This window comes from Oncorhynchus nerka, linkage group LG28, assembly GCF_034236695.1.
Source record: "Oncorhynchus nerka isolate Pitt River linkage group LG28, Oner_Uvic_2.0, whole genome shotgun sequence".
Taxonomy (NCBI): Eukaryota; Metazoa; Chordata; class Actinopteri; order Salmoniformes; family Salmonidae; genus Oncorhynchus; species Oncorhynchus nerka.
Genome location: NC_088423.1, coordinates 19,117,093 through 19,131,867, shown reverse-complemented (window position 1 = coordinate 19,131,867; position 14,775 = coordinate 19,117,093). Strand labels below are relative to the sequence as shown.

General features: G+C 42.8%; 1 protein-coding gene across 5 annotated transcripts in view; it reads left to right on the top strand.

The window, feature by feature from the left end:
• Positions 1-14,775, top strand: part of LOC115112962 (adenosine kinase-like) — a 330,614-nt gene that overhangs the window by 307,009 nt on the left and 8,830 nt on the right. The gene's annotated exons all lie outside the window — the stretch shown is intronic.

The window sequence follows — 14,775 nt, the reverse complement described above, 5'->3', positions numbered from 1 at the left end:
TATCAGGAGTATGGTGCCATTTGGGACTCACACTTTGTGATAAGCTCTTCTGACAATCATAGTTTAAGAGCGGTTGAAGGAGAGCATGGAACAGGCATTGATTTGGAAAGTAGTGTTTTTGGGCAGATTCCAGAACAGTCCTTAGTAGGGCTGGGAATTGCCAGGGACCTCACGATACAATATGATCACGATACTTGGGTGCCAATACTATATGTATTGCGTTTCTACACTCGGTGGCCAGTTTATTAGGTACACCACCCTGTTCATGAAAATGGTTCACACCAACAGACAGTGTGTCATGTGGCTGTGGCTTGTTACATAAAGCAGGTATTTGGTGACATTCAGTTACTGTTCAATTGAACGTTAGAATGGGCTAAACAAGTGACCTAAGCAACTTTGAGCGTGGTATTATCGTCGGTGCCAGGCACTCCGGTTCTAGTGTCTCAGAAACGTCCGGCCTCCTGGGATTTTCACGCACGACAGTGTCTAGGGTTTACCAGAAAGGGTGCGACAAATGAAAAACATCCAGTCAGTGGCAGTCCTGTGGGTGAAACAGCTCGTAGGTGAGAGGTCGAAGGAGAATGGCAAGAATCATGCAAGCGAACATCAGGGCTACAAACAGGCCCTATCCTGCCTGGTGTCAACGGTACAGGCTGGTGTCTGTGGTGTAAGGTTGTGGGGAAGGTTTCCCTGGCACACGTTAGGTCCCTTGATACCAATTCAGCAATGTTTCCATGCCCCAAAGAATTCAGGATGTTATGGAGGCAAAGAGGGGTCTGACCCGGTACTAGATGTGTGTACCCGATTTATTACGAATGTAAATGTATTAGAATTCAATACTCCAAACATATTGCTCACTATATGTCTGCTGTAGCACAACAGAGTGACATACAGTGGGGCAAAAAAGTATTTAGTCAGCCACCAATTGTGCAAGTTCTCCCACTTAAAAAGATGAGAGAGGCCTGTAATTGTCATCATAGGTATACTTCAACTATGACAGACAAAATGAGAGAAAAAATCCAGAAAATCACATTGTAGGATTTTTAATGAATTTATTTGCAAATTATGTTGGAAAATATCCCAGACTGTGTCACAGTTGGCCGTGACCGTAAGTCCCATAGAGTGGTGCACAATTGGCCCAGTGTTGTCCAAGTTAGGGGAGGGTTTGGCTGATGGGGCTTTCCTTGGCTCATGGTGCTCTAGCGACTCATTGTGGGGGCCGGACGCCTGCAAGCTGACTACAGTCGTCAGTTGAATGGTGTTTCCTCTGACATATTGATGTGGCTGGCTTCTGGGTTAAGCGAGCATGTGTTAAGAAGCAGCGAGGCTTGGTGGGTCATGTTTTGGAGAACCCTTCGCCTCTCCTGAGCCCGTTGGGGAGTTGCAGCAATGCAAAAAAAATTGCTATTGGATATCAAGAAATTGGGGAGTAGGGGGGTAACATTTTATTTTATTTTATTTTTACGATGGTGTCATCGTATCAAAGCAGGACTTGGAGTTGCAATCCTGCCTGGGGTAAAGCTATGTGGAGAGAGATGATGGTTTCTGATTACAGCTGGGAGCCTTTGCCTTTGTTGGGAGCCACGGGGTGTCTTTCCTCGTTGCCCTTGCAGTTCAGACTACTGAGACGACATGCACAGAGACATTTTTCAACATTGTAGAATAATAGTGACGACATCAAAACTATGAAATAACATATATGGAATCATGTAGTAACCAAAAAGTTGTTAAACAAATCAAAATATGTTTTATATTTTAGATTCTTTTAGATTCTGTTGACAGCTTTGCACACTCTTGGCATTCTCTCAACCAGCTTCACCTGGAATACATTTCCAACAGTCTTGAAGGAGTTCCCACATATATTGAGCACATATTGGCTGCTTTTCCTTCACTCTGCGGCCCAACTCAGCCCAAACCATCTCAATTGGGTTGAAGTCGGGTGATCGTGGAGGCCAGGTCATCTGATGCATCACTCTCCTTCTTGGTCAAATAGCCCTTACACAGCCTGGAGGTGTGTTGGGTCATTGTCCTATTGAAAAACAAATGCCAGTCCCACTTAGGGTTGCACATTTTGGGGACTATTCAGAGGTGGAATTTTTCAGTGGGAATTAATGGGAATATATGGGAATTAACGGAAATATATTCAAATTAATATTAATATAATTTAAATGTAGTAGTTTTTTGCATTGGATATATTTACCATATCATATGGAGAAAGAAACATAAACCTTTTACCTTTTATTTAACCTTTATTTAACTAGTGTCACACCCTGACCTTAGAGAGCCTTTTTAATGTCTCATTTTGGTTTGGCCAGGGTGTGATTTGGGGTGGGCATTCTATGTTTTGTTTTTCTATGATTTTGTATTTCTATATTTTGGCCGGGTATGGTTCTCAATCAGGAACAGCTGTCTATCGTTGTCTCTGATTGGGAACCATACTTAGGTAGCCCTTTTCCCTCCTTTCTTTGTGGGAAGTTGTCTTTGTTTGTAGCACTATAGCCCTTAAGCTTCACAGTCGGTTTTTGTATGGTTTATTGTTTTTGTCAGCGTCTTACGAAATAAAGGAATATGTATGCTCAGCACGCTGCGCTGTGGTCCTCATTCAACGATCGTGACAACTAGGCAAGTCAGTTTAGAACAAATTCTTATTTACAATGGCGGCCTACCAAAAGGCAAACGGCCTACTGCGGGGGCGGGGGCCTGGGATAAAAATAAAAATAAATAAAAAAGACAATATAAATATAGGACAAAACACACATCACGACAAGAGAGACAACACAACACTACATAAAGAGAGACCTAAGACAACAACATAGCAAGGCAGCAACACATGACAACACAGCATGGTAGCAACACAACATAACAACAACATGGTAGCAGCACAAAACATGGTACAAACATTATTGGGCACAGACAATAGCACAAAGGGCAAGAAGGTATAGACAACAATACATCACACAAAGCAGCCACAACAGTCAATAAGAGTGTCCATGATAGAGTCTTTGACTGAAGAGATAAAACTGTCCAATTTGAGTGTTTGTTGCAGCTCGTTCCAGTCGCTAGAGACACCAATACTCCTTAGCCTGCCCATAAGAATGGAATGGTATACTGTATCAAAAGCTTTGGCCAAGTCAATATAAATAGAAGCACAATTTTACTTAGAATCAAGGGCAATGGTGACATTATTGAGGACCATTAAGGTTGCAGTGACCCATCCATAACCTGAGCTGAACCAGGTTGCATACTTGAGAGAATACTATAGACATCAAGAAAGCCAGTCAGTTGATTATTGACAAGTTTTTCCAACACTTTTGATAAACAGGGCAAAATAGAAATAGGCATATAACAGTTAGGATCAGCTTGATCTCCCCTTTAAATAAAGGACGAACCGTGGCTGCCTTCTAAGCAATGGGAACCTCCCCAGAAAGGAGACACAGGTTAAAAAGGTTGGAGATTGGCTTGACTATGATAGGCGCAGCAAACTTAAAGAATAAAGGGTCTAAACCATCTGACCCAGATAGTTTTTTGGGGTCATGTTTAAGGAGCTCCTTTAGCACCTCAGACTCAGTGACTGCCTGCAGGGAGAACATTTGTAGCGGGGCAGGGGAAAAGGAGGGAGCAGCATCGTGATAGTCTCATTAGAAGGGGTGGGAGATGAGGAAATGGTAGACGGGCAAGGAGGCATGGCTGAGTCAAATAGGAATCCTGACTTAATGAAGTGGTGATTAAAGAGCTCAGCCATGTGCTTCTTGTCAGTAACAACCACATCATCAATATTAAGGGGCATGGGCAGCTGTGGGGAGGAGAATTTATTTTCCATGTCTTTTAACTGTTTTCCAGAACTTCTTGGGGTTAGACCGACAGAGAAAGAACTGCTCCTTTACATAACTAACTTTGGCCTCCCCGATAGCCTGAGTGCACTTCTTTGTCAGCCTGAGTATGCATATGCCGAGCCTTTCGCCAAATGCCATTCTTCTGTCTTCGACAGAAGGGATCAAGCTGATTCTATACCATTTTACAGAGACCAGTTCATGAAGGAAGGCTTGCTCATTAAAGTTGTTTAGCAAACGTCTATGGCAAATCAGGACAGGTCATGTCACTGAGCAGCCATTACGAACACAGGCTGTAAAACAGTTATCACTAAGGTCATTACAGAAAATGCCAGACTGATACCTATCAGGATTATTTGTGAGGATAACATCGAGGAGAGTAGCCTTTTCTGGGTGTTTGTAGTCATACCTTGTGGGATTGGTAATAATCTGAGAAAGATTTAGGGAGTCCCATTGCTTTAGGACTTGGTAGGTGGTTTAAGAATGTCCCAGTTTAGGTCGCCAAGCAGGACAAATTCAGTCTTAGTGAAAGGGGACAGGAGAGAGCTTAGGGCACAGGCCGGTGCTGATGTAGGACGATAGCACCCATCAACAGTCAGTCAAGAGCTATTTGAAAGTTTAATGCTTAAATCCAGCAAATGAAATTGTTTGGGGACAGACTTGGTGGAGACAACTGAGCACTGAAGGTGATCCTTGGTAAAGATTGCCACTCCCCAACCGTTGGAAGATCTGCCTTGCCGAAAAAGGTTACAACCAGAAAGGTTAACATCAGTATTCAAAACACTCTTCCTATTGTTTTTTTATTTTATTTTTAATTTGAACCCTTTTTCTCCCCAATTTCGTGGTATCCAATTGTTGTAGTAGCTACTATCTTGTCTCATCGCTACAACTCCCGTACGGGCTCGGGAGAGACGAAGGTTGAAAGTCATGCGTCCTCCGATACACAACCCAACCAGCTGTACTGCTTCTTAACACAGCGCACATCCAACCCGGAAGCCAGCCGCACCAATGTGCCGGAGGAAACACCGTGTACCTGGCAACCTTGGTTAGCGCTCACTGCGTCCGGCCCGCCACAGGAGTCGCTGGTGCGCGATGAGACAAGGACATCCCTACCGACCAAGCACTCCCTAACCCAGATGACGCTAGGCCAATTGTGCGTCGCCCCACGGACCTCCCGGTCGCGGCCGGTTACGACAGAGCCTGGGCGCGAACCCAGGGACTCTGATGGCCACCCGGGAGGCCTAAAACACTCTTCCTTAACCATGTCTCAGTAATGGACAACACATCTGGATTGGAGCTGTGAACCCACACTTTCAATTGATCCATTTTAGGTAATAAGCTTCTAGTGTTAGCGTGTAGAAAACCCAGGCTTTCACGAAAGCAGAAATCAGTGAAGCAGATATCAGAGCACAAGTCAGAATTGGGGCTAGCAACAGTAGCTGTACCAGGGAGTATGTGCACATTTCCAGATATAATCAACAGTAATACAATCAAGGCACGGCATAGGACAGGGAGAGACCTGCAGTGCTGATTTATGACATCTGAATGTGCATCAGATGGCAACAAGATCATATTGTACAGCAATTTCATAAGGTAACATGAATACAAAGCCGACGAGAGGTGGTTAGAATGGGATGGGAGGCCAAATGTCTGTGTAACCAATAGATTGTCAGAGTCCCGAGTGTGAGAACAAACATAGTCTGTCCAACGGTTGGGTAAATAGAGTTTGTAGTGAACAAAGTATGCAGGAGTCATGAGGCAAATAGCAAAATAGCAAAATGCACAATAGTTTTATATATATACCTGTATATATAACGACTTGGGGCTCGACATTGTAAGTCCCATTTCTCCTTCTCCCAAATCCAGATAGCTGATGTTCTGAAAGAGCTGGAAAATCTGGACCCCTACAAATCAACCGGGCTAGACAATCTGGACCCTTTCTTTCTAAAATGATCTGCCGAAATTGTTGTAACGCCTATTACTAGCCTGTTCAACCTCTCTTTCGTGTCGTCTGAGATTCCCAAAGATTAGAAAACAGCTGCGGTCATCCCCCTCTTCAAAGGGGGGGACACTCTTGACCCAAACTGCTACAGACCAATATCTATTCTACCCTGCCTTTCTAAGTTCTTCGAGAGCCAAGTCAAGAAACAGATTACCGACCATTTCGAATACCACCGCACCTTCTCCGCTATGCATTCTGGTTTCAGAGCTGGTCATGGGTGCACCTCAGCCACGCTCAAGGTCCTAAACGATATCTTAACCGCCATCGATAAGAAACAATACTGTGCAGCCGTCATTGACCTGGCCAAGGCTTTCGACTCTGTCAATCACCACATCCTCATCGGCAGACTCAATAGCCTTGGTTTCTCAAATGATTGCCTCGCCTGGTTTACCAACTACTTCTCTGACAGAGTTCAGTGTGTCAAATCGGAAGGGCATGTTGTCCGGGCCTCTGGCAGTCTCTATGGGGGTGCCACAGGGTTTAATTCTTGGGCCGACTCTCTTCTCTGTATACATCAATGATGTCGCTCTTGCTGCTGGTGATTCTCTGATCCACCTCTACGCAGATGACACCATTCTGTATACTTCTGGCCCTTCTTTGGACACTGCGTTAACAACCCTCCAGACGAGCTTCAATGCCATACAACTCTCCTTCCGTGGCCTCCAACTGCTCTTAAATACAAGTAAAACGAAATGCATGCTCTTCAACCGATCGTTGCCTGTACCTGCCCGCCCGTCCAGCATCACTACTCTGGACAGTTCTGACTTAGAATATGTGGACAACTACAAAGACCTAGGTGTCTGGTTAGACTGTAAACTCTCCTTCCAGACTCACATGAAACATCTCAATCCAAAGTTAAATCTAGAATTGGCTTCCTATTTCGCAACAAAGCATCCTTCACTCATGCTGCCAAACATACCCCCGTAAAACTGACCATCCTACCGATCCTCGACTTCGGCGATGTCATTTACAAAATAGCCTCCAATAACCTACTCAATAAATTGGATGCAGTCTATCACAGTGCTATCCGTTTTGTCACCAAAGCCCCATATACTACCCACCACTGTGACCTGTACGCTCTCGTTGGTTGGCCCTCGCTTCATACTCGTCGCCAAACCCACTGGCTCCAGGTCATCTACAAGACCCTGCTAGGTAAAGTCCCCCCTTATCTCATCTCGCTGGTCACCATAGCAGCACCCACTCGTAGCACGCGCTCCAGCAGGTATATCTCTCTGGTCACTCCCAAAGCCAATTCCTCCTTTGGCCGCCTCTCCTTCCAGTTCTCTGCTGCCAATGACTGGAACGAACTACAAAAATCTTTGAAACTGGAAACACTTATCTCCCTCACTAGCTTTAATAAGCACCAGCTGTCAGAGCAGCTCACAGATTACTGCAGCTGTACATAGCCCATCTATAATTTGGCACAAACAACTACCTCTTCCTCTACTGTATTTATTTATTTTGCTCCTTTGCACCCCATTATTACCCCTTTGCACATTCTTCCACTGCAAATCTACCATTCCAGTGTTTTACTTGCTATATTGTATTTACTTCGACCATGGCTTATTTTTGCCTTTACCTCCCGTATCTCACCTCATTTGCTCACATTGTATATAGACTTATTTTTCTACAATATTATTGACTGTATGTTTGTTTTACTCCCTGTGTAACTCTGTGTTGTTTTATGTGTCGAACTGCTTTGCTTTATCTTGGCCAGGTCGCAATTGTAAATGAGAACTTGTTCTCAACTTGCCTACCTGGTTAAATAAAGATAAATACAAATAAATAAAGTTCAGAGTCACTCGGCCCTACAGTGCTTGAATGCTGGAGGCGAGTGAAAGCTCAGGAGTGAGGGGTGAGTGTGGTGGGGGTACCTGTATCAGACAGGGGGAGACAGGCCAGGGCAGACGGTGAACAGATCGCCAGGTGGAATCCAAGCAGCAGGTAATGGGAGTAGGTGTTACACCCACGTGGGAGAAGCTTTTATTTCTGGAGGCAGATTTCTTGTAGAAAATGCCAGTGAATGCCTTTGAACAGCAGGAGGGGGCTTCAGAGGATGCTTCAAAGACTCCTGCCACTTGTTGGGCTCAAAGGCCTCGACACCTTTTACTTCACACATTCGTGCTAATTGAATTTGTATTTGGCCTGTCCTTGCAAGCCTGGCAGCCTTAACTCAGCATTCAGTCCCCACAAAATAAAATATATAATTGTAATGTACTTTATTTATTTTTATTTATTTATTCTTGGCTTTCAAAATAGCATCAGACCAAACACTACTCACTCAGTTCCAGGTTGGACAGTGTACTCAGGTCTCTGCTGTTTGTTTGCTTGAGCACCCTTGGTATAGCTTGGAAAAAGAAAACCTTTGAAGCAATAATCAGACCAGTTGCACTCTGAGGCGGCTGATGTTGGTGGGATTTGGAGGATGATGGAGGCAACAGGGGAAAGAGCCTCAGATTCACAAAGTCCCTTCTACCAGGTGGCTGATGAGATATGTTGGCACGACTGTCATATTGCATCTCCATCCCAAAGCTCTTGCTTGGAAGTGTACTCCGCCAGACTGCCAAGAACCTGACCCTCATCCAGGCCAAGGTGGCGAGACACGGTAGTGTTAACACCATAGGCCTTGTTGGTCTCTGCACCAGACAGGATGCTCTTGCCAATGTACTTGGGGTCCAACATGTGCACTGCGGCGTGTATGGGCTTCAGGCAGAAGTCTTCACACTTTTTGATGTATTTCGGAACTTCAGTTTCCTCTGCTTGGAGCAACAGTGAAGTGGGCAGGGCAGTACGGACTTCCTCTTTTACATCTGTAAGCAGAGTCTGAACATCAGACAGGATGGCATTGTCTCCCTCATCCCGTGCAATGGCTACTGCTATAGGTTTCAGGAGTATCAGGCTTCTTACCACTCTCTCACAAAATACATCATCCAGGAGGATCCTCTTGATGGGGCTGTCCATATCGGCAGACTGTGATATGGCCATTTCTTGGAGAGACTCCTTCCCCTCCAGGAGACTGTCACACATGATGACAACACCAGCTTCAATGTGGTGCTCTTATTCTTCTCACTTTACTTGGTGAGGTAGATTGCTGCTGTAACTTGATGACCCTTCACATACCTAACCATTTCCTTGGCTCTCTTGTAGAGTGTATCCATTGTTTTCAGTGCCATGATGTCCTTGAGGAGCAGATTCAATGCATGAGCAGCACAGCCAATGGGTGTGATGTGAGGGTAGGACTCCTCCACTTTAGACCAAGCATAGACTGTTCTCTCTGCTACCGCATGGCAAGCGGTACCGGAGTGCCAAGTCTAGGACAAAAAGGCTTCTCAACAGTTTTTACCCCCATAAGACTCCTGGACAGGTAATCAAATGGCTACCCGGACTATTTGCAGTGTGTTCCCCCTCAATCCTTCTTTTACGCTGCTGCTACTCTCTGTTTATCATATATGCATAGTCACTTTAATTATACATTCATGTACATGCTACCTCAATTGGCCTGACCAACCAATGCTCCTGCACATTGGCTAACCAGGCTATCTGCATTGTGTCCCGCCACCCACCACCTGCCAACCCCTCTTTTACGCTATTGCTACTCTCTGTTCATCATATATGCATAGTCACTTTAACCATATCTACATGTACATACTACCTCAATCAGCCCGACTAACCAGTGTCGCTACTATATATAGCCTCGCTACTGTTGTTTTTATTTCTTTACTTACCTATTGTCCACCTAATACCTTTTTTTGCACTATCACTGTAAGGTCTACAGCTGTTGTATTCGACGCACGTGGCAAAAAAGCAAGTCTCTTCTTATTATTGGTGTCCTTTACTAGTGGTTTCTTTGCAGCAATTCAACCATGAAGGCCTGATTCACGTGGTCTCCTCTGAACAGTTGATGTTGAGATGTGTCTGTTACTTGAGCTCTGTGAAGCATTTATTTGGGCTGCATTTTCTGAGTCTGGTAACTCTAATGAACGTATCCTCTGCAGCAGAGGGAACTCTGTTTCTTCCTTTCCCATGGCGGTCCTCATGAGAGCCAGTTTCATCATAGCGCTTGACAGTTTTTGCGACTGCACTCGAAGAAACATTCAAAGTTCTTGAAAATGTTCCGCATTGACAGACCTTCATCTCTAAGAGTAATGATGGACTGTCATTTCTCTTTGCCTATTTTAGCTGTGCTTGCCAAAATATGGACTTGGTCTTTTACCGAATAGGGTTATATTCTGCATACCACCCCTACCTTGTCACAACACAACTGATTGGCTCAAACGCATTAAGAAGGAAAGACATTCCACAAAATAATTTTTAACAAGGCACACCTGTTAATTGAAAATCATTCCAGGTGACTACCTCATGAAGCTAGTTGAGAAAATGTCAAAAGTGTGTTAAGCTGTCATCAAGGAAAAGGGTGGCTCCTTTGAAAAATCTGAAATATAAAATATATTTAGATTTATTTAACACTTCTTTGGTTACTACACGATTCTATATGTGTTATTTCATAGTGTTGATGTCTTCAATATTATTCCAAAATGTTTTTAAAAAATTCAATATAGAAAAACCCTTGAATGAGTAGGTGTGTCCAAACTTTTGACTGGTACTGTGTATATATATATACACACTCACCTACACAAACACACACACACACACAGACACACACACAAAGTGCACATGGAGGTGGGGGAAAGAAGGCCTCGGGTGAAGACTGGAACATATAGTATCACTTATCACAGGGGACTGCAGGCAAGAGAAACACAAGTACAGTACCACTACTACTCTAGACACAGGATATGAGCGGAATGCTACAGACTGCTCTTAAATAGAGAGGATCAAACAAATACCCCCTCCTCCATCTGTCGGCAAGCTGAATTAATCATAGAGTTAATATTAGGCTAATATTTCTTATTTGGAAATTGATAACATTATTATTAAATCAAATGTCATAAGGGGTATTGTTAAGCAATGTTACAATGTAAATGTATGCACATCATTCTCTTACTTCAGACTAATGGCATTGTACTGTGTCGGGCTAATAAGGGAATTTGGGGATTTGTCATTGTTCAGTAGAAGTCAAGTGTTATTGGAAGTAGCTCCCCTGTTTTTCTTTTCGTGAACATTTGAATAGTATCTTCTTCAGTAGTGGAATCCTCTAGGCTCTCCGCTCTAAGCTTCAAGAGAAAATGAAGCCATCCATTGTGTTGCAGGTGTTTCATAGTGATGGATAATGCCTGCCTGGTTCTCTCATTGCTCCTGTATGAAGACAGAGCTGTGCGCCTTAGTCTGTGGCTTTATATAAAATACATGATGAATGCAATGTGTTATCGATGTCATCTACAAAGGCAAACATGATAAATGTCAGATCATGATTTCACATGTGGAAAATCATATGATTTCACATTTTTCCACATTGAAACCATGTGTTTTTTTAACACTTCACATGATGATATTTTGCATGAAGTTTCACATGTGACCGCATAACCTTTGACATGTGTATACACATTTTTACATGAGATGTCACAGGTAATACCCTGCAAAGAGCATAGTGTTTTCAACTTATTTGACTACATTGTGTATGTTTATTTAAACAGTAACTTGTCCTTACATGGGATTTGAACTCACAGCCTCTTGGGTCACAGTATTGTGCTCTTCCTGTTACACCACCATGTCTATCTCAACAACAGATTTCACCTGTATTCCTACACTTTTGACTTCAAAGTAAATCTCAGCTTAGTTTAAAAAATACACAAGAAAAAAATTATATATTTATCATAGTGATTAATGTATAATATTAAACCAACATTAGACAACTATACACCAACATTAGACATCTATACAGAAAACCCTCAAATTGCTGAAATAAGTCAATCAAATCAATGATGAGAGAATATTCAGAATAACTGATAACTAAAATAGCAGTGCAGATGACACTATTGCTAAGTGCAGAGATGTATTATAGGTAATGAATGTGTATGCAAATGCTACAGCCTTTGTGGCGCAGCAGAAAGGTCAGCGTACACCAAACCCCAGAGGTTGAGTTCAAATCCCAGGTGGGGTCATTCTTTAGCTAAACAGTGATAACACGTGAAATGTCACAAAGTGTTCCAAAAACACATTTACAAGATCATAAGATCTTGTGACTGAATGGCGATAAATATATACCCATTCTCCAATATGTCCATAGATCTTGTGACTCAGCAGAAACTTCAAGTAGCTAGAAACCCAGAGGTTGTGAGTTCAAATCCCAAGTGTGGTTGAGTCTTAAGTAAGCAGCATGTCCTTTAACATTAATACCTTAATTTAGCTGTAAAAATACTGTAATTGGTTGTAGATTTACCATATTTTCACCGCAACTAGACAAAAACCTCCAGGGCACCATGACACAACATTCTAAGAATGTCCTAAAAACGCCTTTGGAACAAAGTGGGAACTAAACATAACCTGCAGGGGACCATGACTGTTTAATTTGAATTAATGTAAATTATGCCTTTTAAAGTAAATTATTTTGGGCTTTCATGTGCTCAAATGTTGCGTGTAATTTAATGTTATCTCATGTTGAAATGTTGCATCCCCATGTCACATTTATTTAGCATTAATTTCACATGAGATGATGTGCTTACATGTTGTCACGTGTAGTTTTATGTTATCACATTGTTTCACATATTGCTTCACATGTTGTCAAATGTAAATCACATTAACTTCACATTAAATCACATGTGATCACGTGAAATGAATGTGTTTTTTCCCCTAAGGTAGTGGAATGTGTTGATGTGTTAGTTGCTGTGGGACGGGAGCAGAGTGAACTGTACAGTAGCACTAGCAGGGAGGGAACTGTAGTTTAATTACACTCTGTGTGTGTGTGTGTGTGTGCGTGCGTGCGTGCGTGCGTGCGTGCGTGCGTGCGTGCAGAGCCAAATATATGTTGATGTAAAAAGAGAATTAAAGATGTTTCCCAGAAGAGGCTCTTTAATAAACTTGATCTGTCATTTTGTTTGCAATTTGATCATTTGCCACCCTCTGCACATCACCTAAGACAGTACAGTATGAAGATAGGCAGAAACTGCTTCTCCAACACAAATCCCAGATCACACTTGTAGGACATGTCAGGGTGACGTTGGCTAGCTAAGCTCATGCGTTGAAACATGTCATCAGGTCTAACGGTCTTCTCGTGCCGCATGCACAAGCAATCAAATCAAAGGCAGTCCTTTGATATAAGGTTTTTTTTTTTACGAAAATTAAAACGTGTCAGTTTGTCACTTTCACGAGGTTGGAGTAATAACATGTTAAACTACTTAACACATTGGCTCGAATCTAGATTGTGCCTTTCGATTTCGAGAACTACAGAAAAAACGTTTTGCTTCTCTCATTGACTTCTCAAACCCCAAACTTCAGCTTCCCGGAAGTCTTGCGATGTTCCACATCACGTTCAACCATTTTACAGTTATTAAGGATAGACGAAGAATTAAGAGAATCCATTTCCCCTGTGGTATAATTGTCAGACAATTTGATATTGTCATCTTTCTTTCCACTGCCCTTCACTTAGGTAATGAACTGCCTCTTTCATCACATCCTACCATCAATCAAGGCCCAGGTCAAAAGTAGTCCACTATATAGGGAATAGGGTGCCATTGGGAACATGGCCTAAACCTGCCTAATGTGCCTAGTCTAGTGTCAAGTTAGAGCTAACTATGTAAGTTTCTCTTCTTTATTTAGCAGCCACAGCCGATCTAGCCACTGAGCCAGCCACTGCCAATCTAGCCACTGACACTGCTGAACTACACTGCACTTTTGGTTATAGACCCATTAAAGCACTGATTAAGATGACTGTGCCCTGAACCTTAACGGTGCAGGAGATTTAATAAACGATCGTTGAGCAGAGAGAGGGCTGCTGCTCTAATCGCTGATAAGGGCCAGATAGATAAAGCCTGACAAGGCTCGCTTTATAGTGCACTAGGGCATATAGGGCTCTGGTCAAAAGCAGTGCAGTATACAAGGAATTGGATGCCATTCGGGACGTAGCCTATCTCTCCAGTGGGGTTTTAAGGCTCTCAGGGGCTAAGGCAAGGCAGCCAGGAAAGCAGGCTGTGGCTCAGAGGGTTTTAACTGTGTGAAATAAGACTAGGTCTATCTACTACTCGTGTTAATCAAATAATGTAGAGTCATTCCAAGCCACAGTGGACCGAAGCTCTAGGCCTATAGGGCAGGAGCTGGATTGTATGTTTGATTTTGAACACTTCCTAGTAAAATGCACCTGGGCCTGTATTCTCAGAGTATGAGTGCTGATCTAGGATGAGGTCCCCCTGTTCATGTAATCATGGTATTCAATATGATTTCAGAATCAAAATCACCTTTATTCAACAAGTATATTTAAATATACCCTGAATTTGATTTGGTGAAATGGTGCACCCACAGTAAACAGAATCAAAAGACAGAATAAAGATGATAAACACAATCAACAGAATATATCGACAAATAATTCCAGAATCTACACTACAAACACTGTACATGGCAAATATAGATCATAATGAATATGATTGCATGGACAGTGTGGGACCTGATCCTAAATCAGCACTTACTCTGATGTGCTGCTTTATGCATACGGGCTGCCCTGTTAGTATTCCCTATTCCAGCGAGAGATGGAATCAATTAGCAGCTGACTGTGTGGGTGAACTCTACTCTTATCTGTGGCATCTCCCATCAGAGTTTTCTCTCACCAAAGGGATATTGGTCTACTCATCTTTTTGCCTGTGGGTATAAATACAGTCATATGTTTTAGTTTTTTAGAACTCAACTGTGAATAAAGATGTTGCTGGTTATGACACAGAAACAGATTGAATGTCAACGTGCTTGCTGGTAACCTGACGGGTTGTCCAAGAAAGTGATCATGTTTTTTTCTCTCTGTGACACAGTTTGGCTGGAATGTTAAGGGTCTCACACACATTG